The sequence below is a fragment of the Anser brachyrhynchus genome (assembly GCF_964034855.1).
Source record: "Anser brachyrhynchus genome assembly, chromosome: 2".
Classification (NCBI taxonomy): domain Eukaryota; kingdom Metazoa; phylum Chordata; class Aves; order Anseriformes; family Anatidae; genus Anser; species Anser brachyrhynchus.
In genome coordinates, this window is record NC_137695.1 from 35,390,164 (window position 1) to 35,402,472 (window position 12,309).

General features: G+C 41.3%; 1 long non-coding RNA gene across 1 annotated transcript; it reads right to left on the reverse strand.

The window, feature by feature from the left end:
* Nucleotides 1-249: 249 nt before the first annotated feature.
* Nucleotides 250-10,126, reverse strand: LOC308189004. Its single transcript, XR_013945939.1, has 3 exons — nt 9,665-10,126; nt 5,536-5,943; nt 250-3,835 (listed from the first exon to the last, which is right to left on the reverse strand). It is a non-coding gene; the product is annotated as an uncharacterized lncRNA (long non-coding RNA).
* Between the last annotated feature and the right edge of the window lie 2,183 nt (nt 10,127-12,309).

Genomic DNA, 12,309 nt, shown 5'->3' on the forward strand with positions numbered 1-12,309 from the left:
AAAGCTAAAATTGAAAACTTTAAAACTTGGCACTCATGAGGAAAAATGAAATTTTTCTAAACTGTCAGCATTTCAGAGCTGAAGCACATCTCCCTGAGCAGCATTGATCTCAACATTCTCCCCCTCATAGGCTCATACCTCTCATTATGGGCCAACAGACCCATTATGGGTCTAAATTACATTTTTTGTAGCTGCACAGGTTTGCTTTTTAAGTCTGTTTTTCATCTAGTCCAGGCTTTTGCTATGTGCATTTGCAATACTGTTAATAAACACATTTTGCATTTCTATTTGGTTTACTTAAAAATATAGATGAGAAGTCAGCTATAGGTGCTACATGGAAGATATTGCTTCAAGGGAGAAATGGCAAAGTCCAGCCTTCAGTAAGTACTGTATATCACTCTCGCAGTACTAATAAAATATTGATTTTATCATAATCACTTTGAAAATGAAAAAAAATATATATCTCCAAAACAAGGCATTCTTCAAATATCCAATGAACCTTGTGTTAAAAAGTTCAGGCTTAGCAAATGGGCTATAAGGTTACACTGAGGATCAAGTTTACATACTGTAGTGCCCACTGGCATATATTTCTTTAAGTACACATTTTAAAAAGCATGTGCAGAAATTGCTCTGTATAAAATTCCAGTGACTGGAACTGAGAGCAGATTTTCATCCCATTCCTAATTTTTGCAAAATTAATGTATACTCAGCTACATGGAATAAACATCGATGTATGTTACTCCTACAGATGGTAACACTCAGTGCATGTCTTTGTTGAAGGATTTTTCTAATTGCTGCTTTGCATGAGTGAGGAATGGTGACTAGTTTCTCTTAAAAAGCAGGTAAATGCAGAGGTTACCAATATTTCTGCCAGCACTGAATAACATCTGATGCAGCATGCACTTGCACAAAGCACCCCATCTGCAACATCTGCCGTGGCACAGGGCAGCAGTTGCTCTGTGTTGGTAAGCCAACCTGAGGTGAGCTTTTTAATGAGTGCTAATTTAATATCGAGTTACAGGCTCTTGTTTTCTATACTATAGCATTATAAATCTCTCCGCCCTACTGCCGCTCCTGTGCTCTATGGAAGAAACTGACAAGTAGCAGCTACAGTGCTGCGTGATGATAACCTCAAGTATAAAATTGCCACGATAACATTTAGTCATGGTAGACCTACAAGAGACAGAAATGTGCTTCTGTGTTTGGGAGATTGCCAGCTGGGGAAGGCAGAACTGTCAAGATAAAATATCTAAGGAATGAGGTGTTTAAAAGAGAGTATGGGATATCCATCTTTCACTAAGATACATTAGGAAGCCATTAAGGAAGAGGTAAAGAAGTTTATAGTAGAATTTGCTGGAGACAAAAATGTGTAAGCCCTACCATTTAAGCCTGATAATTGACAGAGCAGCACATCTGCAGCAGCTGAAAGATGCCTTTCTAAACAGCAATTCACTAAAGGGATGGAGTGGCTGGGAACTGAACTAAATGGATCACTTCAGGAGCCGGCATTTTGGGCCCTTTCATTCACTCTGCTTCTTACCAGCGAAAAAGGAACATTAAAGCTCTTCAAAGAGAAAACTGTGTCTCTTGAAATTCTTTCTCAAAAGGCCTGAGGGGAAATCTGGAGGGTATTTTGCAGTGAGTTCAAAAACTAAAGGAGATCATCACTTTGAATTTTTAGCTACCTAAAGGCTGAAATAGGCCCTAAAGTTTTCTCTAATAAAAAGGAATACAATAGTAATGTATGTATTAAAGCCTTACTCTGGTCATCATCTTTGTATTTTGCCACTATATAACTGAAAAATTCAATATCACTTAATCACCTGAGCTATCCATTCTCTCCCATTATTAAAAGTATTGGTTCACAAGACTAAAATGCAGGGAATTATTTGTAATAGAGGTTGTCTGAGACAAAGAAACCAGAATCAGGGCTTACAGAGTTGACCTTGTTTATCCATGCCTGAAATACAATGAAATCTAACTGACAGCAGGCTGAAATTTATTTTTATATTCATGTATTCTTGGATTTAATTTCCAGCATTAACTTCCTATTACATTACTTTTTCTTTTGGCATCAGCTGGAGCTGTGATTAAGAAAATATTCTTATCTATAAATATCCTTTCTAATTACAGGGAAATGACACATTATTTTTATTCTTGACCTTGTGATTTTCATTTCATTCTAGATTTTTAAGACATTCAGCTATTCAACTATGAACAGCAAACTGTTCATCCCTCCAATTCTGTGCTAAAATATCACTATGCTGATGATTTTCTGTCCATTTAATTCTATATTTCACCTTCAAGATGCTCGCTAGGACAATTTGTCTTGCAAAGGCTCTCCAACAGCTGCTCACTGCGGCATGTCCAGGCTTTCCAAACTGGTGTTACTGTCCCCTCCTTCTCCTCCCTGCTGATAATGACCTCTCAGTTAAACCCATTTGCTCCACTCACTGCTTTGGACAAAGGTGAACACAAATACAGTCTCTGAAAGTGTTTCATGGGGGATCTGAGGCAGGGTCCTTGATGTTTGTTGGTTTTGAGGAATGATCTCTTAAAATTTGAACCCCAGCTTACCTCCGCACATCAAAAGGACTGCGATGTGCTACATGGCCTACAAAATAACTGTGTGGTCTTAGGCAGAAGAAGCCTTGGCCAATGCTCTTTAGGAAAACTATATTTACAGTCTGAAGAGCAAGGCCAGGTCTGAGTGCAGCCAGGGTAAGCAGCTGCACGGCTCAGGGAGGAAACGAGCTCACATCCTGCTCCCCCCCAGCCTTTGCCAGAGGGCCGGAGGCTGGGCTGGTGGCCCTGCCAGGAGCGGGTTTGGGATGTGTGAGGGGGCAGCCGCTGCTGGCATGGAGGAGTGGAGGCAGGGAGCCGAGCACCTCCTGGCACACCAACATTGTCCCCCCACGCCTCCTGTCCCAGCTGGAGGCAGCGGCAGGAAGCCTCCTCCTGCAAGGCCCATGCTGGGCACCTGGCCTGGGTGTGTCTGTACCTTTCCCCTTCCTTCTCCACTGGCGGTGGTGGCCCACGCTGAGGCCTGGCATGGCTGAGAACTCTTGAACGTGTTCTGCAGTCAACTTGGCTGACACCTGGCACGTTCTTCTGACCTCCGGAGGTGTCAGGTCTTGCGTGATGAAGAGCAGCCCACGTGGCATGCCGCGCTGCTCAGGTGAACTCTTGTGGAGAGGCTATGCCGACCAACCGTCCTACAGCAACAAATTGAGACAAAATTATTTTGGGGAGCAAAGACTTGCTGTTCCTCCTGCTAAGGCCAGGTGTGCACTTGAGTAACTGCACAGGTTTCGTCTGGAAGACTCTCAATTTGCACCACTCTAAATTACAGCAGAACCAAGTGGAAAAGGTCAGTTCACCAGCCAGTAGCAACCAAAAAAGCTCAGTTGAAATCAGTCTAATCCAAGTGCACAGTGAGCTCTAAGTGAGTGGGATGAGCTACCACTGTGTTTCACACTGAACTGCAAAGCCACATTTCTTGAAAACGTCGCTGACTTTCCACTCCCAGTCTTAACGTATGGGCATGACTCCCACACAGTAAAAACCAGCAACTTGGTGCCTAGTTTGGGACAATCATCAGGAAACAAATACCCAGGTTATTTTATTGGAGAACCTTCATATCCTGTGAGCAAAAAAAAGCCAACAATGAGCGATCCTAAAGTGAACCACTGCACGCGCAAATTGTGCAAAGGAGCCCTTGTCTTCGGGGCTCCACTTCAACAGGAAGGTATCACTATAATTTGGATGGCTTCCACCTCAGCAGCAGCAGCAGCAATCTTCCCAGTGCAGTCTGTTTAACCTGGACAAGGGAGCACTAAATTAAGAACAAAAGGGGAGAACAAAAAGATGGGACAAATGAACATTCATTTAGAACAAAAATTAATATGTCAAGAACAAAATTAATCAAGACACCTAAGGACATTAAGAGAATAAATTCTTTAATTGCTTGTACACTAAAGCCAGGGGTCTAGGTAATAACATAAGAAACTGGAAATGATCTTTTACGAGCATATATTCAACTTCAAGTTGGCCTTAATGAAAGTAGGGAGAAAATTTTACTTGATCAGAATGTTAAAATCATCGGTTACAATCTGTTTAGGAAGGGTCAGGTTGTGAAAAGTAGCATTACACGTTCTGAATCACTGACAACTCAGCAGCGAAAGAATTCCTATATCTCTGGATCAGTCTCTTGAGACACAAAATGAGAAATGAAATATAAATTGCAGTCTATTACTGACCATGATATAACACTAGAAAACAGGGAGACTAACTCCACAGGTTTTCATGGCTAGCATGCTCTGAGGAAAAACACTATTATAACAGGAGACATCACTCTGAAACAGGCTGAAAATTGCTCACTGTAAATGTTATGGTGGTCTTAGAATTTATAAAATTGATATACAAAAATCTCAGGTCAAACAGTCTTTCCTCTTGCATGGGAGAATTCTATTTTACATGTAGGTCTGAGAAAAGAAGTGGAAATGATCACAGAAATGGTGTGGAATTCATTTAAATTTTATATTTAAAAATAGCTTGTAATCTACATGTGTTTTATCTAAAATAGACATCTCAGCTCCTTTTGCAATGAATGGATGGAGCTAGATATCTCCAGGAGATGATTTATCCCATCCTGGGAGAGGTATGTAACCTATAAGGGGTAAATTCCCTCTGGAATGACCAACTGTCTTAAAAAAACTATTAGCAGAGCCCTCCATCTAGCTGGGGACACCCAGCCTTCAGAAATCAAAATCTGGAGGAAGTGAATCCCATTCGAACAGACCCCAGTACCTGGATGTGCCTATTTCTAGTGGGACTTTGTCAAGATTTTGTTTAAATCCTGCTATTCTGATAGCAGGATTTAACTCAAACGGTGGAACAGTCCCACTGCGTAGGAGAGATTGCCTGGCGGCACATATCTCTAAGAGAACCTTCGGATCTTCTCTCTCCTTACTGGTTATATCTCAGAGCAAAGTGAGAAGGACTAAGGCTTTTCTACACCATGACACCATTTAGACACTATTTTGCCCCTTTTTTCCAAGCCAGTTAGCAACAGGATAACAGGCCCTCATGCAGGACAGACGAGCTGCCCTGGGCTGTGGGAAAAGCAGGGGAGCTCTAAGATGATTATGATGCATTTATATACCTTCTCAATGGTCCAGATGAGGGGCTCTGGCCTAAGGGAACAGCTGACATTCAGTCAGAGCAGACTATCAAATGGATGCTTAATTTTCCACTCTCTTTCATCTTCACATGTTTAATTATGTGCCATTCCATGAGTCTGCTTTATTTTTGCTTTCTTTAGGAGAAACAGGAAACAAACATAAAAGTGCATATGTAATTGGTATAAGGGGAAAAAACGATATTCAGCTCCCATAAACTTTTGTTTGTTTTGAACACTGAAATAACAGGGACCTTTTATAGATTGGGCAACAGATCTGCATGTCCTCAGAACCTCACCCCCCAAAAAAGAATGGAGATTTTATTTTTGTGATGGGGGAAAATTCAAACACGCACCTGGTTCCACACTTATCTGATGAGCCAAACCAAGGCACACTTGTCTTTCCATCTGGACTTTCATCTCGACTCTCATCTGGACATTTCAATTTCCCTTTGAAGTTGAGGCTCTGTCTTTTGATTTGTAGTGTTTGAACGGGAATGCCACTGTTGTATCAAATGATTTCAGGGAGGGAACAGCACAGCGCTTGGGCTTACCATCAGTTCAATAATAGCAACATCACTCACATATAACTTTGTTTCGCTGGCTGATATTAAGAAAAATGGTTGCTTGCAGAATGATGCACAGGTCTGTCAAATATACACATACATGCCCTTTGGACTGAAAATGATTTTGTTTTATAGCACCAATTCGATGATACAAAGTTCATAAATTTGTATTAGGAATGTGATTGCATCATTCGGATCCTGTGGTGTGAAATCACAAGAGAAAAGAACCCAATTACTGCAAAAAACACTGGAAGTTTTGCGTAAAAATCAATGGCAGGATATGACCCATAGTTTGAAAACTTTAAGCATGTAAAAAGGACTTAAATCTTTATGACGAAGATTATGGTTCTGGCCTCTAAAATAATAGCGAGTATTAACTGCACCATCTCAACAGTTTTATGAGACAATAATCTGGTTCTGAAGTGGATAAACTATGAGGCTGAAGACTGGGTAGTTTATCTCAATGAGAGATCTGGAATACTGCCCACTAAAACAGAAGGATCGGTAGCATTATCAGCTGACTGAAATAAGTAAAATATATTAAACTAAAATTTAAGTAATTCAACAGCACTGGCCATAGGAAAAGTAGCTATTATTGGAGAAGCCAGAAGGGCAGGTTTCCGGTTTTGGATTCAAGGCTGGAAGAACATTAAATTTGTAAATATCGAGTAGGCAAGAGGCCACACTAGAAAGCTGATTGATTTGTGTCTGTTATAATGCCCCAAGTTTGTCTTAACCTGCAGAAAATATTGGGGGGCATGTGATGGATATACTTAATGTAAATAGAAGATTAGAGGCCATGAAAGGAAGCAAGTAAATGATACCTATGTGACTAATTTTCTTTGTCATGCTGTAGATAACATGCTGCTTTTTTTTTTTTTTTTCCCTCTGGATAACACCCCCCCTTGTGTCCTGGAGCAGGCCAGATTCAATCACTGAAATGAGTTCAACAGAAATTCCCAAGGAAAGGGAAACCTTAAAAATGAGTTTGAGGTAGCAAGTGGTTATGCTCTGTGTGATAACTCTCTTAGAACATTTCTCTTTTGTGGCTTGAAAATATAGCAGGTATTAAAAAAAATAATAAAGAGAAAAAAAAAAGGACTGACTGTCCTGGAAGTGGTGAACAAAAATTCTTGAATGTGAACTTCATGTGACTTTTTACTTCCTACTAGGTTTTGTCTTTGTGTTTATTTGTCTGCAGACATGGTCTTTACATAAGGAATGTAGTAAAAACAAGTTTAATGAAAAGGAATTCCTGAGAAAGCTGTATGTACAGCTATAATCAGATACAATGAAACCACAAAAACTTCTGAAGGTGTGAGGAGAGCTGTGATTTTCTTTCCAGGATATTGAAGTAAACCAGTTCTATTTTATCACAGGAAGAGAATAACATCTCAACTGGATTAATGTTGTTCTTCAATTTAAAGAAAATTATGAGACACTGAAACAAAAGGGGACAAGACCTGAGTCTGCACATGCTGCACCGCTCTTGTGCTGTAGAGTTGGTTCTTGGCTCTGTCTAATGGCAAAAAAGGTTTTCACTGTGTCCTTCGGTGAAGTTAATAACTTTGCATCATGCAATTCAGCGTAATGAATAGCACGGGATCAGGATCCCACCCTCTACCTCCAGCACGCTCTGGAAAAGCTGCTGTGCCATCAGGGGTCATGGGCACAGTCCTGCAGAACTCACATTTCCTTCCTCTGAAAAAAAATGGAATGAAACCTGCTCTTTTATTGCCTGTTATACAAAGCTGGGCACTGAGAAGTGTTCTGAGCAAGCTGCTTTTCCTCTGAGCAGGGAAGTGCAGCAGTATTCTAGTGGCTACAGCTTGTGCTGGGAAGGCAGGTACACAGCAGCAGTGGTGGTGGTGCCCCCGAGCAAAATGGGACACTGGCTTCCAGTATTAATGGCATCATTCATGTGCAAGCAGGAGAAACAAGGCATGGAGCAGCAGTACAGCTCTCTTCAGCCTTGCCTACTAATTAGCTCCAGTGGTGGATTAAATGTTTATCATTAAAAAGAAAAAAAGGACCTTGCTACTTTCTGTGATGGTTCATTTCAGGTAACCTATTACCAGGAGCACCCGCTGGCATAGCCATTCCTTGGCTTGAATATGGATAATTAAGCCTAATACCAGCCTGCCTCGTTATGAGTTTGTTAGGGTATTTATTATTTTCTCCATTAATATGGGTGGGAGTCCCATCTGCACATGGAGAGAAGAACAGACCTCTGCTTGAGTCTACCACTTGGCAAGCCTCCAATTAAGTTAAACTTCAGAATTTGTCTTCAGGTCGATATGCGACAACACGTACGATAATGACCAGTTTCAGCTTCAGAGTGAAGCTGAAGTTGTACAGCTGCATTCCCGGTATCCAAAGAGCAGCTCACATGTGCAAAATATATTAGCTGCAATAATAGGAGCTACTTACATTAAAGCATCCTGAAAGCCTTATAGGAAACCCTTCCTCTAATGTTAGCAAGATGATTTATATATGTATCTGCAACGTGTCCCTAAGTTCTCTTTTCAGGAATCAAAGTGTACTAAAGTTTCACATTCCCAAGCTCCTTTTATTTCAACATGAAAGTGATTAAAGATGTTTATCTGAGCTGGAGAACCTTAAGACTGTACTGCTTTCATTGTAGGAACGATTAAATCGATCCCAGAGGGACTTCAGTCACATAAGAGAAGTATTTGAGAACTCTCCATTAACCCGTTTGCCATTTTCTTAACAAGAGCCCCTAATGCATAAACAAATACCATAAGTGTGACAGGAAAAACAACTGAAAGAACAAGATTTGCTAGAGGGAATGCTTTCCTGATATTAGTGACTGTATGGGACTTTGTAAGGAAGTTTTTTTTCCCCCTTTTTATCATGAAAAGGTATTCAGATTATTTGCTTTGATACAAAACATGATTTGGTAGAATGTAAAGACACTGGTTTGGCACACAGAAGAAATGTATCTGCAGCTAAATTATTTATTGCACATATTATATTTCAAGAACAGAAAACGCTAATTTTGGCCATAATAGTTAAAAGGCCAAATCTTACCCACTGACCAGAGTTTTGGAGAAAAGCCATAGCAACACTTCACAGAAGGAATCAAAGCTTTATGTTCTGGCCTTATGAAGAAAATTTGTATTAACCAAGAAAAGGATAGAATTACAAGTGCTAAGCTTCATTGTAGAAATCTGCATGCTGAAGACCCCTCTTCATGGCGCAATAGCGATCTTAGGACATGCCACTCTGGTCTACTAGAGCCAACAGTGTAATTGCCTGCTGCTGCTTTCTTCTCTTGTTTGCAGGGTTTATGGAGGAATGAAGGAGAGAGGCCAACCACCAAGCTGAAACCCATGTACTGTTCTAAAATGGACAGGAGAAAGAGACTTGCAATGAGCTGGCAAGCAAAGAACCAGCAGAGGATGTATTGCTGAGAGAGAGCAGCAGCCCTGGGACTGCTGCAGCCCAAAGGCTCGATTTGTAATCACTCCACTGCCTGAGTGTCAAAACCATTTGGCCCTCCAGGGTTTATAGAGTGATAAACAACTCTGTTTTGTCATTTCATGCCAAATTCATTGTATTTCTGCAGTGGAGGCTATAACTAATGTGTAGTTAAAGGAGATGGAGACGCTCTCTGGTTTCTTGAGTTGGCAGGAGGAGTGATTTGGAGAGCAGTAGCTCAGCTGGGTGGGAGGGTGCACTGTGACCTCCCAGCTGCAAAGGGAGCAGTGCTAATGGGCTCCCTGGGAAGCCCTCTGGTTATGAGATTTCACCTGGAAACTAGAGCTGCAGAGAGGATGAAACTTAGTTGGATCTAAGAAAAAAATATCAAAGCTCTCTCTTCATCGCATAGCCATTGGCAGAAACCTGCAAAACAAGAAATCAAAGGAGAAGAAATGTTTGGACAATATGGGCTTACCTGGAAGCTCTTTGAAGAGGTGCAATAAAGTGAAAGTCACTGCACCAGGCTGGAAGTCAAGGCCCTGCTTGCAAAGGTTGCCAAAATTAGAGATGAGGCAAGCATCAGGTAGTTGAACCATCCACAGTGGTCACTACAAGACAGCTCAGCTGGCAAAAGGTTTCCATGGCTCAGCTTCTTGAAGGTGTATCAGTATTTACTGGCTGAACAGTCACTGGGGCTGAAGTTTGTGCTATGAGATTTTACAAAATTGCCTGAACAGGATGAGTGCCTAATTTCCACTAACTTTAAACTCAATCTCCTTTCAGAGGGGTTGGAGGCCTGTCTTACACGGGTATTTCTGTAAATTCCACCAGTGACTCATCTGAATAGTGGAAAGGCAATTTGCAAGTCTGCCTTGCTTTGATAAGCTCCAGCATGGTGACTGGTTCTGGGAAGCTGGCCCCATGCAACCATCTCTCTGGGTGGGCACCACTGAGTAACAGTGCCTGGTAAGGGGAAGTGCTTTTGACCTCTGGGTCCCAGCCACTGCTTGCCCACAGATTTTTATCAAGGTCTTGCCAGGCTCATGAGCTTGGAAGTTTCTAATTTTGCACGTAGGAATGTGTTTCATTCATCAGGTTTCTCAAAAGCTCTTACAGCTGAAATTTTTTTGCTAACTCTAATCTTACAGCCGTGTCTGTAATGTTATGTTTGGAAAATGACGACACAGGACTCGTCTATTATTGCATTGTTCTTAATTATTTTGCGTGGAAGATGTTGAGTGCTTTTCATCACAGGATAAGAAATTTTGTTGCTGCAGAGTGTAGCCTGATACTAGTCCTTACTGACTGGGGGAAAGGAGTAATTCCTGTATTCACTGGACATTCATTTAGACTCCTTTTTATAAAGCATTACAACAAATTGGTCAGTGGGCTAAACTCCAAAAGGGCCACAGGCCCTGAACAAGTGTAATTCACTTGCATTTCAGGGATTGTAAGATGTGCCCTAACGTGACTAGCAGCAAATGAAATCAGCTCCCCATCCAACCCATTCACTACATTGGTAATAAAGACAAATACATTTGATCAGATTCTCAGCTGGATCAATAGCAATTTGAGCAGCTGGGAGATCTCACCCACCTTGTTACTGTGAGCCAGATTTCCATGGGAATTACAGTCCAGCTTCCCTCAAGCCTGTACAGGTTTGTGTGCCCAAAGTCTGCTTCTTCACGTGTGCAGGTGGAAAAACTACATGCTCAAAAATGAATCACTGAAAAGTTATCTGGATTATTTAAGCCAGATCTTCACAAGAACTAAGCAGATGCAATTCCCTGCAAATCAGTGTGGGTACAGCCATTCAAACCACTTCAAGTGAAATCGCTACTGACCTGTGAGGAAAGAATATCTCTGTACCAGTATGTTAGCTTGCAATGCAAATTCAGGCTGGGGCCCCAAATCCCTGGTTATCCACACTGCCTGAAGGCTGGTAATTACCCTTCCTCTAGCCACAACTGAATGCATTAGCTTCCTGGCAGGAAAAGACCGGCACTGGGGAAAATGGGTTCACCTTTGAACCTTGCCTTTACAGGCAGAATGACCACAATTGCCTCGATTGCAAATTTGAGCACAACTTCCCAGAGAAATGTGGACATGAACTCTGGGTCTGAAATTAGGCTTACTAACAGCTCTGTGTTCCTGGCCTCCTCTACACACTAGAAACCCTTCCAATTAGCTTTAGTATTAGTGGTGGGTAAAATAAAAGAAAAACAAACACAAGCAACACACAGCCCTGTATCATTGGTTTAGCTGGGGGTGGGGGTGGGGGAAGGAATCTCAGGAAAATGTACAGAACAGACTACTTTCTGATCTAGATCAACAAATTCACCAAATCAAAATATCAGAAAAGTTATTTCAAGAACTTTAAATTTTGTGATTCACAGGGTAAAACATATTAAGGAAAAACAAAAACAAAACAAAACAAAACAAAAAACAGGAATTCAGAATACCAGTCAGATGTGTACTACTCACTCCCCTCCTGTATCAGCTAGGTCTACTTTGATTTAGCTGGCATGATATGAAATGAAGAAATGACTTTAAAATCCTATAAAATATCTGTAATCAGCTTGGCATGAGGAGTGTGATTTAACATGTCTGTGTCTATCAGATAACAGAAAGGAACACAATCCTGACTGGAGCCTATTAAGATGCAAATAAGTATTAACAATCGATAGTAATTTCAGCATCCTCCTGCCAGACAGCCTTGCACCCGGAAAATATCTCTGAGCCACTTCTCATGGCTTGGACTAGATCTTTTTCTAGCTTTAAGTCTGACTTTCAAGCATGAGGCTTTATGTTTTCTAAACTTTTCTGGATGCGCAAGTGTCCCTGCTGTGGGGCTGTGTATCCAGCTTAGGCTGAGGTTTCATGACAGCCCATTGGCAACAGAAACACTGGATGAAAGTCTGTTTCTCGTTTTGATCCAGGAGTTCAGACATAACCATAGCAGTGCTGTCTTTTTAACATGGGAACAATGAGCCCCAAACATTACCATGACTGCTGTTCTCTTCCCAAATGCTCTCTGCCTTTGCCAAAATAAAATTCACCAGAGTTCTTGTGAATTGAGGATTTGCTTTCCTGTCCTGGCAGATGCCAGGTCTAAGCAGG